This window comes from Alexandromys fortis, unplaced genomic scaffold (genome assembly GCF_014885135.2).
Source record: "Alexandromys fortis isolate MF-2015 unplaced genomic scaffold, M_Fortis_MF-2015_v1.1 scaffold_4, whole genome shotgun sequence".
Classification (NCBI taxonomy): Eukaryota; Metazoa; Chordata; class Mammalia; order Rodentia; family Cricetidae; genus Alexandromys; species Alexandromys fortis.
In genome coordinates, this window is record NW_026067944.1 from 16,095,664 (window position 1) to 16,107,874 (window position 12,211).

General features: G+C 39.1%; 1 protein-coding gene across 1 annotated transcript in view; it reads left to right on the forward strand.

Moving 5' to 3' along the window:
- Htr1f (5-hydroxytryptamine receptor 1F) overlaps positions 1–12,211 on the forward strand; it is a 106,248-nt gene that overhangs the window by 16,399 nt on the left and 77,638 nt on the right. The window contains exon 2 of the mRNA XM_050148729.1: positions 1,505–1,612. The gene's annotated coding sequence lies outside the window, so the exon portion shown is untranslated. The remainder of the gene's footprint in view (positions 1–1,504; positions 1,613–12,211) is intronic.

The following is a 12,211-nucleotide window of genomic DNA, read 5'->3' on the forward strand; positions in this document are numbered from 1 at the left end:
TGAATTTTCAAATACTCAAATGTGTGCGTGCATGCATGCATGTGCACACACACACACACACAGAGAGAGAGAGAGAGAGAGAGAGAGAGAGAGAGAGAGAGAGAGAGAGAGAGAGAATAGAATGAAGTGTGATAAGTTAAATCAAGAGCTTTGGATTTTGACCTTTACCAATTCCTATATTTCCCAACACATAAGAAAAACACCACCTTTGTTAATTGTGTGGTCTCATGTTTGAGTGCTCTCAAGAACGTGGTTACTCTATTAAATATGATAGCTTTTTGAGTCACCATTTATCATTATTCAGTTAGGTCTTATATTCGTGAAAGCTGAGAAATATAATTCTGTATAGGGCATAATGACATAGTCACTAAACAGTACCTTTGATATTGACAGGAACTACCGACTAATTATAAACAAGACAGGAAGCAATAGAAAATCTATGTGCTATAAAAATCAATTCTTCATTCTAACTGCATTCCAAAATTTCTACACACAAGGATTTGCATGTTAACTAGCAGAGCTTTATGAATCCCCAGTGATGTACCAGTTGAGAAGGCTTCACTTGCCGCCCATGCTGAGGACTCTGGTTATGAATGTGAACTAAGCAATGCTTTTTGCAGCATTCTGAACACTGAAAAGCATTTTGTCTATAACAATGTGGTGAGAGTGTGTGGCGAGAGTCTGACTTGTTCTCTATGGCTAGCAATTTTTTTGGTGATGTTAGTCCCCATGGCATGCAGAAAGTTTAAACATAAAAAGTTAAATAAAACAAAAAGATAAGGTTCCCACTGTGTTTTAAGCAAGTGTCAAAATTCTTATCACTCCTGACTTTGCAAATTCTGCCTTGGTACTGTGGCTCATGTTGCAGATGCATGCTAAATAAAGCTCAGCTCTGTCAAATCCAGGAGAGTTGAGGGAAAGGTATTCACCGCCTGAGATGGAACTGTCAAGCACGAACTCATCGGGACCTTCACAACCGGCACTACTCTACTTTTCTACAATTCCAGAAATTTGTCATTAAACAGGATAAGAAGAGTTCTTGTTGTTTACTCTCTGGAACCACTGTGTGTACTAGTTGCTGCCCATTTGAAGATAGACACCGGCAAAGAGGTCAAGCATCTCAATGAATGAGTCACAAGGCTGTGAAGAACTATACTTAATATATCTAGTAAAAACTTCAAGTATGGTTTTTTAATTGATATTATCAATGTAAGTAGACAGAGAGTTTGTGATAGGACAGCCAACGTAGTTTTTCCTTCATAGCTATTGGTCTATCTTTCATGGGTTTAACCACTGCGTCAACAACACTCAGGGGAAATGTGGTCGTGCTGCATACACACAGCCTCTTTCTTGTCATTATGCCATAAACATAACTTTTCAGAGTAACAGTTCTTTCTACAGCATTACATGTAGATGATAGAAGAAAGGGCAACAACTTTTTGTGAGTGGGAAATTTGCCGAAGAATAAAAAGTAAACCGCTTTTTGTCATTTGTTTCCTTTTAGGGGAGGCCGAATTGAAATGGAATTGTACTGTGAACGGCTCACCAACTTCTCCCAAGATCAAAAAGTGAAGTGAGAATGAAAACCAACAGTTGAACCCATCACACCAAGGTAAGCATCCTTAGAATAACCTACGAATTGGTGAAAATGAAAAAAAAAAAAAAATACAGTTGAGTAAGTAGATCAGTAAACCAGAGCAAAGTGATGGGAGAGGAGTTAGAAGAGATGTGAGTCCTGCTCACAGTGACAAACAGTGCTGTTCACTAATAGGATCTAATAGAATATAATAGCATAAGTCCCTTAGTTTATTCTAAGCCAAATATGAGTGACCAAAGAATCAACTTACATTGAATGATAAATTCTACAGTGGAAGATGTTGTGTGAACTTATAAAAAAAAATCACAGAACAAAACAAAATTATAATCAGTCACATCAGTGGGAGTCGCCAGTGGGCAAGCTGTTGCAAGATGGAGTCTTCTCTCTGGGTCTTGGAAGCTGGCTTTTTTTTTTAATATTTATTTATTTATTACGTATACAATATTCTGTCTGTATGCCTGAAGGCCAGAAGAGGGCGCCAGACCTCTTTACAGATGGTTGTGAGCCACCATGTGGTTGCTGGGAATTGAACTCAAGACCTTTGGAAGAGCAGGCAATGCTCTTAACCACTGAGCCACCTCTCCAGCCCTGGAAGCTGGCTTTGGCTGATAGCACTCTTAGTTACGGTCATCAGAGCTTAGAGATTGTCTGGACTTAGTGGTATGTTTCAGAAAGTTTACAAAGTATTCACAAGAATGTTAAACCAGACACAAGACTGTTAAAGACTAACGATGACCAAGTTCATTTTGAATCTCCACTTGGAACATTTCTTCTTTTCATGGTCATAATGTTCGACTTATCCCAAGGTAATTAGTCTGTAAGTCCTTTGATAGAAATGTAAGTAGCAAGAGATGAGGCTTAGTGATAGAGGACTTTCCAAGGATGCAAAACACTGAGTTTTATCCCAGACATAGTCAAAGAAAATAAAAATAAACAAGTCCTTACATTTAAGCAATTACAATGTGACCTGAGAGGTGGCTCAGCAGTTAAGAGCGCTTGATGCTCTGACTGAGGACAAGAATGTGGCTCACAACTGCCTGTATCTTCAGATCCAGTGTATCAGATACATTTAAAAAAAACTTAGAAACGGTTTTTAATAATACATTAAAATGTGCTTTACATAAAAGAATGGTGGCTCAAATCTGCAATCCCAGGACTTGGGAGGTTGAGGCAAGAAGATTTCTTTAAAATGAGTCCAGGTAAGCCTGAGTTGCAGAGGGAAGCCCTGCCTCCAAATAAACAAAAGATGAAGATGTAGATGAGGCTCCTTCCAAGAAGAACAGGTTCCCCAATGTCAGTAAACCTTAACAGAGAGCAGAAACATGTCCGCTGAAACCTTCTAGAAGACAACAAGTGAGAAACTTGGAAAGGGGACTGTGTAAGCATTTAGGTGAGTGTACATAAAGATTGTGAGCATTTCATGGTGTGCTTATGGAAGATTAAACGTGACATGGCATACTATGTGAGGAAGCTAGCCTACAGAATTTTAAAGCTAAGAGTCTCATTAATAATAAATCATCATTTAGAAAATCTAGTTTGTCGCTATTTCAAAACATGATCGTTGGCCTTGATGGAATGGAAATTCAGTTATAATGCATATCTTCACAAGACTTCTCAAAGTACTATGTTAAGCACAACCATTGCATGTGTGGTTCATAGTGCATATTGCCCATGGTAAGAAGCTAATTCAAGAAGCTAATTCATAGCACATCGGTGTGATCCGCAGCCAGTCCCACTTGCTTGCATTGCCTGTGATTTTAAATGTTCATAAGAAGTCTAGTAGCATGGTACTTCCTTAGCCTGGGAAGACAAGTTAGGAGTCCTACTGTTCCTTCTAAGGTATCAAAACAGTTCTATTAGACCCCTGCTGGATGATGTTATTCAAATCAAATGAGCTTTTCAGTGTCTACTGTATGTATTAGAAAATGGTGAAGATAATATTCACCTACCAAACCATACACAATTATTTGGATTCATGGAGTATTTGCTTTAGAAAAAAACTTTTATATGTGTGTATATTGCTATTATTTACTTCGTTGTTGCTATTTGAGACAAGATTTCACAATATAGCTCAGAATGTCACTTGGGCTGACCTGGGGGTTAGGAGTAGTGGTTTGTGCCACCACATCACCAGATTTATGCACAGTGTTATTTAAAAAAAATAGTGCTTTCTAATCTCAGGATCACAGACCATTATTTGGTTTAAGCAAATGTGGGACAAAACAAAACCAAAGCCATGAAACTCAGAAAAAAGCTGGTAGCAAAGTCGGCATTGGGGGTGACAGGAGGGTGAATTGATGGGAGGTAAGTCTGGGTAAAGGAAAGAGTAATTAGAATATATTATATATGCACTTAAAATCACCAAATAACAAAATTTAATCAATAATAGCAGTGCAACCTTAGAATGATCATGTCATCTATACATATTTTAACATATACCTTATAATGTAAGCTCTCATTATAGTTAAATGATGTTTACCCAGCTGGATGGCCACATTGTACTGTCTGTGACAAATATCTGCAAAAGTTCCCACTATCACAGTTCTCTGAATCAGATTTGGAGAAGCCCCGTGGTCCTCATTCCACCTGGAATTGTTTATAGACAGTTTTCTTTTCATAGTGGGTTGCTCCTCGTTGAAGCAGAAGATGCTGTTTCTGACTCTAGACTGACCTTTGTAGTCAACTTCTCAGCTCATCTCTGATGTGGAATTTCCCTCTGTATGCTGTGAATATCATCGGTTAAATAAAGGAACTGCTTGGGGCCTATAGCAGAGCTATAGGGGAACGGAGCTAGGTGGGGAAAACTAACTGGAATGCTGGGAGAAAAGAGGCAGAGGCAGAGAGAGAAACCATGTAGCCCTGCCAGAGCCAGAAGAAACTTTACCCTGTAAGCACAGCCACGTGGCAATATACAGATTACTAGAAATGGGCTAAATTAATATGTAAGTGTTAGCCAATAAGAAGCTATAGCTAATGGGCCAAGCAGTGATTTAAATAATACAGTTTCTGTGTGATTATTTCAGAGGTCTGGGGAGCCGAAAAACAAACAAACGGCCTGCTTCTACACATCTCGTTTCTGAAGACCTCTGCATGTTAGACACTTCAGTTCATCTTCCACTCTTTCCCTGATTCTCCACATTGAGCTTTTCCTAATTGGGCATATGGTTATAAATTAAAAATGGAGAAGTTTAGGAGACATATACTTCCAGCTCTTAATCTCCCGAACATTCTGGATTTGAATATCAAGCTATGCAGTTCCTTTTGTATGTCTGACCAACATAGCAAAACAGATATTACTAAACCAACTTCTCTGTCTACCATCTCAACTCTTTACCTCTCAAATGTAAGCACAATTTTTTTTTTTATCGCCTGTTTCTCTGTTACTTGGACTTCAGCCCATGAGTAAGTCCTACTGGTGCTGCGCCAATGTGCATTCCTCATCCTCTTTATACAATATCTAATCGGATCTCCAGCCCCTATTTCAGTTACATCTCATAAGACATACACGCTTCCTTGTAGAACATAACTCTCTAATAAATCAGATTTGTCTTTTAATCTAGCATCACTCTCTTGCTAGTAAGGAATTGCTTTGTGTTTTATTTTCCAGAACCACACCTAGATCACTGTAAATATACATTGAAAACACTGACTAATATTGGGAGATGACTGAGCATATAGCTTTCATAAGAGTCCTTGAGCAGAAACAGGGCTGGAATTTGTTGGGGGTCAGGACTGGCAACTGTGTGTGACCATCGGTGTCCTTGCTGAGGAGATATGTACAGGTGTATTTTAGAAAACAGGTTCTTGTTTGTAAAGCATTCTTTATTGTTGTTTTTCACTACAAATAGTCTATTATGTTGATTTAAATAAGCCATTTTGCCTGTTGTCAACTAAAGTTAGCTGTATAGGAATAGACACTTTAGTCAGCAATATAAGGCAGTGCCTCTGATTTCTTTTTGAACTGTCCATCTCTAACTACCCTTCTGAAATTTTATGCTTGGAAATAAGCTTTTGCTTCCTCCCATAGTGGAACAATGGTGTTCAGACAGTGATAAGAATAAGGATCATTGTGTGAATTTATTTCAAATTGTGTTATAGTGAGAGCTGATGAAAATTCGTCACAATAGTAGCAGGGTTGCCCTTCTGCTTTGTGTCTAATTCTTCCTCACAACTCTTCGACAATAGCCATAATAAATGGACTCTCCAGTGTGATTTACATGTCTCTCCAGGAAAGTAGAATATCTTTCAGAACTTAAAATACTGTTTGATATATTTAAATGAGCTTAAATTGTAATTCTCAGAGAAGATCTGACTTTACAGATCACGAATTTATAGCCCACCCTAGTCTGGGTCCTACAGTAAATTAATGACAAAAAAATAAGTGTGCAATAGTAATGTTTGTGGCACCTCCCTACTGCATCTGATAGTTATTAAAAATGCATCTCATTATATCCAGATGAGATTTAATCTCGTGAAAGTTGCTCCTCCTCTCATATTTTCTATGATGTTGATAGATCCTCCTTGTATCCATCCTTTCATGCGAGAGGAGTCACTCCTTAATGTCTACCTTGCTTCATGACGTATATCAAATGAGTCACTGCAGGCTCTCAGCTCTGCATACGCAATGCCTCTGGCATCTGATCTCCTTGCTTTAGCATCATAGCCTCATTTGCAGATTGAAGAGTTTTAACCTTAAAGAGGTACTTTATCTTGGTTCTAACTGCATGCTCCTCTGGCAAAACCAGAGAGGGGTTAGCCCAGAGTCAGCTCCCAATGCCTTGTCTCTGAAAGGTGGTGGGAACTGGAAATGTTCACCTTGCTGCCGTATACTGGCACCCTTTGTGGTAAGATATACAACCAAAACAGAATCAGTTTTGATGACAGGCAGGCATAGCTTCAGGCTCCCCGTTGCTTTGTTCCAGTGACATGATCCTGGGGAGTCACCTCTCTAGAACTAAGTGCCCATCATATTTGACTTGAGGTAATAATTCAAATGGCATAGGGGGTCTGAAGACTAGATAAGGTCATATGCCCTAAAAGGTGCCAGCTTATCGGTGTGGATGCTCACCAGAACATAGTGGCCTTCTCATAGTCTCTAACCACTTCTAGGCGCCATCAAATGCAACTCAGAACCATGAATGGTCTCCTAGCCCTCTAGCATTACCATTGTGTGGGGCCCAGGAATTCCCTTATTTCTCAAACAGTACAGGGAAATCTGGATGAGGCTTTCTGCTTTGTCTTAGAGTATCTGTTTGTCTCTATGGTACTCCACATCTTAATTCTCCAATACTGCAAACTGCTTTGCTTCATTTTATTTTTATTCAACAAGCCCCCTTTGAGTCATAACTAAAACTAAAGACTTATTTCTTACTTACCTTCCCCCTCTCTGCCCTCTCCTTCTGTAGTGAAATCAGCTATCACTATACATTTAGGTGATGGGTAGATCAACAGACAGGTATATGACGGATGGATGGACAGATGGACAGTCAGAGAGACACAGACAGAGACACTTATCCTTTCTCTTATATACTTAATTAGCCATCTCATAATGTTCTCAATGCCCTGCATGGCCCACTGCTTTTATTGGAATGCGTTTTCTTGCCTGCAGTTCCAGTAAATTATCCATATTTCTAAAAGAAGTCCTCTATAGAAACTGCAAAACTTGCCTTCCTCTCCAGAAGTCTGTGTTTCCTGACTTAGTGATCCCAGTGAATACTGATATGTCTCTATATGCATGTACTTGTCTTTGTACATCTGTCTTAGTATCTGCCACATAAATTCTCTGAATGGGTAACAGTGAGCTTTTGAAGGTCCATAAGTAAGTAATAAATCATGGATGGTGTCATCGTTATCCTTTTTGCCCTTAACTATTTTTCTTTTTCTAGACAGTCACATTCTTATCTGAACTGTCCTTGTCACACTGTGTTATTGCTTCATATTCTGTATCATAAACAAATTTAATTTTTATGCAAGCACTATCTTCACATAATGCTGAACACCAAGACTAGAAAACCTGGATGAATACGAAAGTATATACTCTCATTTACATAAAAATCTCATTCTGTAATTGATATTTCAAGCTGAGAAATTTCAAATTCCTTGTAGAAAGGAAGACCTTAGCTAAATTAATCATATTTTTGCCAGCTTATTGAATAACTAAACCGGAAAGCAATCAATTATAATATGAACAGCTTTCAAAATAAACATTTGCAATTCCTTCCCAATATTTTTTTATCTCAAGTTGGTGACCTAAATAAATAAATAAATAAATGAGAATGAATAGGTGCTACTATGGCACCCTGAGAGACTTCTTACATGGAAAAGTATGAGAAATCTAAGCATATTTGACATCTACTGATATGTGGTATTTACCTTTGGTAGAACCAGGCCAAAAGGTAGCAGGCGTTCACAGTGCCTTCTAATCCTAACATAACGACTGAGCTACTGCAAACTACACAGGATCTACTTCTCTGAGCTAAGGCAGTGCTATTCCTGTCTGAGGCTAGCTAGCTGGTTTCTGGGGTGGGTCTAGAGAAGAGTGGCATTTGCTGTGATTCCGTCTGGGAAGAGGACACTAAGTGACTGTTTTCCTCCCTGGCTCATAATGTGCTTTTATTATTCACAACATTAGAGCAGTCTCATAGATTACATCCATCTCTCAATAATCTGGTGGTATGGAATATGTCTTTTCACTCTCTGCCTTATGTATAACTTTTCAGACCCCAAGCTTGTTTAGAAAAGAAAAAAAAATACTGACAAAGTAGGGAATTTGTACTTCCTGACAGGTGGAACTGGAAGAGTTATTCAGGTTCTATTAACTAAGCATAAAAATATATTACTATCATGTTCTGGGAAGATAAGAGTATTTTTAGCTTCTTTCCATTACTTTCAAAGAAGAATTTTCTAACAGATTCAGATTAAAGATAAACACAACTCTTAATTATCTCTAACAATGGAGAATAGAAAATTAGGATCTACAGATAACCCAAAATTCTAATTTAGGAACATCTTAAACATTTGTTCTGAATGTCCGTTTTAACTTTGCTTAGAGTGGAGAACAAATTCAAGTTCTTTCTGTGATTGGTATTTACGGTAACTCTTCCCTTAATGATCGCCAGTGAAGTAAACACTAAGCAGCAGCAAGTAGCCGGAAGTGTGTAACCAAAAACCAGAGACTTCAATCACCTGCAAGTTAATCTTCATTTGGGTTTTACCATAGCCAGAGCCCCTTTAAAACAGGATGAATACAAAGAGTTTTCTGCATTCTCTGACTGGACCCATAATAAAGGCAAGAAAACATTGCCTTTTTGGAAGAATCAAGGGATATCTTTGTCAGCCCTGTTTCACATTTGATATCATCAAGAAACCATATTAGTAAAATAGTGAATTTTTTTCTTTTTTTTTTAAATAGTGATATTTGAAAGACAAATTTCAGGGTTTGGGGATATGACTCAGTGGATAAAATGCTGGCACTATAAATATGAAACCTAAGCTGAGAGGCCCAGACTCCTGTGGAAAAACGAAATGTGACAGAACATGCCAGTAATCCCAGGACAAGGAGGCAACAAAAGGAGAATCCAGGGAAGAAGTGAACTCATTACCTAGCCAGGCTCGGCAATCAGTGAACTGCGGCTTCAGTGAGAGACCCTGTCTCAAAAAACAGCAATAGCAAAAATAATGGTGATAATGATGATGGTGGTGATGATGAAGACGGTGATGTTGGTGATAAATGTAAGAGAAATAAAGGAAACCACGTGACATCGACCTGAGCGTGAAAAGGGACCAGAAAAGAATAATGCAGTAACTATGATAAGAATACTTTACTTGCACAAAAAATATCATAATGAAGCCCATTCTTTACAATCCATATATGCTAGTAAAACTTCAGAAACTAAAGACCATTCTGAATCTTAGGGTCAGAGCAGAAATTTCTACTGCTTTCTGTTATTTCCCAACTGCTGTGATTGGGGTCCATGACAAGCCATCGTTTCCATGTTGTTTCTTTGCAGTGAGGTCTCAGCAGCCGCAGCCTTTCCAGCTGTCCAGGAGCAATCAGATATGTGGATTTGGGCCTCTTGTTTAGGATTCTTAAGCTGAAAGGAGGGGAACCATCCGTTTTTGTCTGCAATCTTCTTTCCCGGCCCCATGTCGGCCGGTAATTTCACTACTGTTTCTGCTACCAGAGAATGCTTCCTTAGTGGGTTGTTTTCAGTCAAGGCGCATAGGCCAGGGACTCCAGCCTCCCTTAAGTGCTTGGAGTGTTCCCAAACTGAAACTAGAAAAACAAAATCTTTAACTGTTGTCCTCGGGAAGCAATTTTACAAGTGCAGTCCCTGAGCCTGCTATATCAAAATAACCTAATCTAGTTGTTCCAAACACAGAGTTCTTAGCCCTTGCTCCAGGCCTTCTGAGTTCCAGACTCCAAACTGGAACTAGGAAAACAGTATTTCAGCAAGCAACTCCTTGTTATAAAGCGTTTTTAACATAGAATCGTTCTTGCATTTTTAAGTAATTGATACTCACATACTGATTCTTAACTTTGTACTCCGAAGAAAGCATGCATTTCCATTTCAATGAATAAGTTTAGAATGAATATTTTTGTGCTTAATTTTATTATTTATAAAGATATTTCATCCTATCTTCTAACTTTACAAATTGGTGCTTTACTTGGGAGCATTGGCTTATTTTGTATATGCTAAGAAATTGCTCTAAAAAACAAAATGAATTCACTAATTTTTGCAGAGTTCCTGGTAGCCACGTTCCTCATTTATTTAAGGAAGTGCAATTCTAAAACATGTAAATCTATGCTCTAGCTTCCACATCCATAGGCTCTGTATGACTATTCTCTGTAGACTTAAAATTGCATCTGTTGTAACTAGGCATGTTGACTTTAATCCCAGCACTTGGGAGGCAGAGGCAGAAGGATCTCTGTAACTGTGAGGCCATCTGCTCTACAGAGTGACTTCCAGAACAGTCGGGGCTGTTTCAGAGAGAAACCGTGTCTTGAAAAAAAAAATTGCATCTGTAGCCTGGTGTGGTGACACACACCTTTATTCCTAGTACTCGGAAGGCAAAGGCAGTTGGATGCCTGAGTTCTAGGACAGCCAGTGGAAATAGTGAGAGCTTGTCTCAAAAATGAGTGGGTTATAGACAAATATAATTACATTTACAAAAAAGACTGGCATATCCAACAATTTTGCTATCTAGAGGAGTATTGGAATTGACCCTCTGCATTTGCAATGGGACAGCTGTATTTGAGTTTAAAACCCAACTTGGGATTCCTCTAAAATATGACTATCTATTCAGAATTGTGAAGTGTCCTTAGTGTCTATTTTACATAAATGTACACTTACATACCAGGTTATGCTCAATCGACATGGAAGTGTACCATCTCCAGCAGAGGGCAGCAGCGACTGAGAAGCCTTGGAAGAAACTAAAGCCTCAGGCCTCTGGCTCAAGCTTCCAACTGAACTTCATTAACAATATAAATTCAGAGATAAAATAACCCAGACTCTCAAGACAGCAATTACAGAGAAAATAAATCCAAACTGTAGGTCTTCTCTGAGTTTGTTAGCACTGGCTGTTCTTCCTACGAAGCCAGTCCTGGCCACAACACAATGGAGTATGATGCCTTCATGAGGCTCATCTGGGCCCCGGCTTACACAGGTATACATGGGAGCTAGCAATATCTGCCTAACACAGCTTCCAATATTATGGAGGTACATCAGAGTAAGAGAGTCAGGCTCACAGAGACAATCTTTTTTCTGTTTGCAGATTTGATAACGATATATAAAATCATGTATGTATGTGTGATGTGAAAGCAAAAGTAAAATGGGAACAGAGAGAATTCAAGAGAGGGAAGAGAAGATAGGAGATAGCAAGAAACATGGTCAACGTGTATGATGTACTCGTGTGTAAGCACTGTTATGAAAGCCAGTCCTGTGTACAATGCCAATTAAAAATAAGTAAATATTCAAAGGGAATAAATATCAAAGTTATCAAATCTCAATAGAAGATCTCACAAATGTAGAACAGTGTTCATTCTTCAAGGACTGTGCCAGGCAGTACTGTTCCTGTCATAAAGATTAAATACTGTGTTTAAAATAAACAGAAATTGAACCATTAGATGTATTCACTTTGGTTCTTTTTTTTTTTTAACAGACTTAATTCACTTTTATTTTCCTTGTATAAAAACCCTTATGTAGTGGCCACAGCTGGAGCCTGGGTCCTCTGAACAGAGACTCTGGTGTGGTTTTTCACAAGATGGTCAGTGAATTCCTGATAAGGAGACTTGGTGAACACAGTCTCTTTCCAGAGGTCGGGGGTCAGGTAGCTGTAGGTCTTAGAGATGGCATCAAAGGTGGCCTTGGCAAAGTTGCCCAGGGTGGCAGTGCAGCCCCTGGCTGATGTGTAGCAGTCATCGATGCCAGCCATCATCAGTAGCTTCTTGGGCACAGGAGCAGAGACTATGCCAGTGCCTCTGGGGGCAGGGATGAGACGCACCAGCACAGAACCACAGCGACCTGTCACTTTGCAAGGAACAGTGTGGGGCTTGCCAATCTTGTTCCCCCAGTAGCCTCTCCGCACAGGGACAATGGAAAGCTTGGCCAAGAT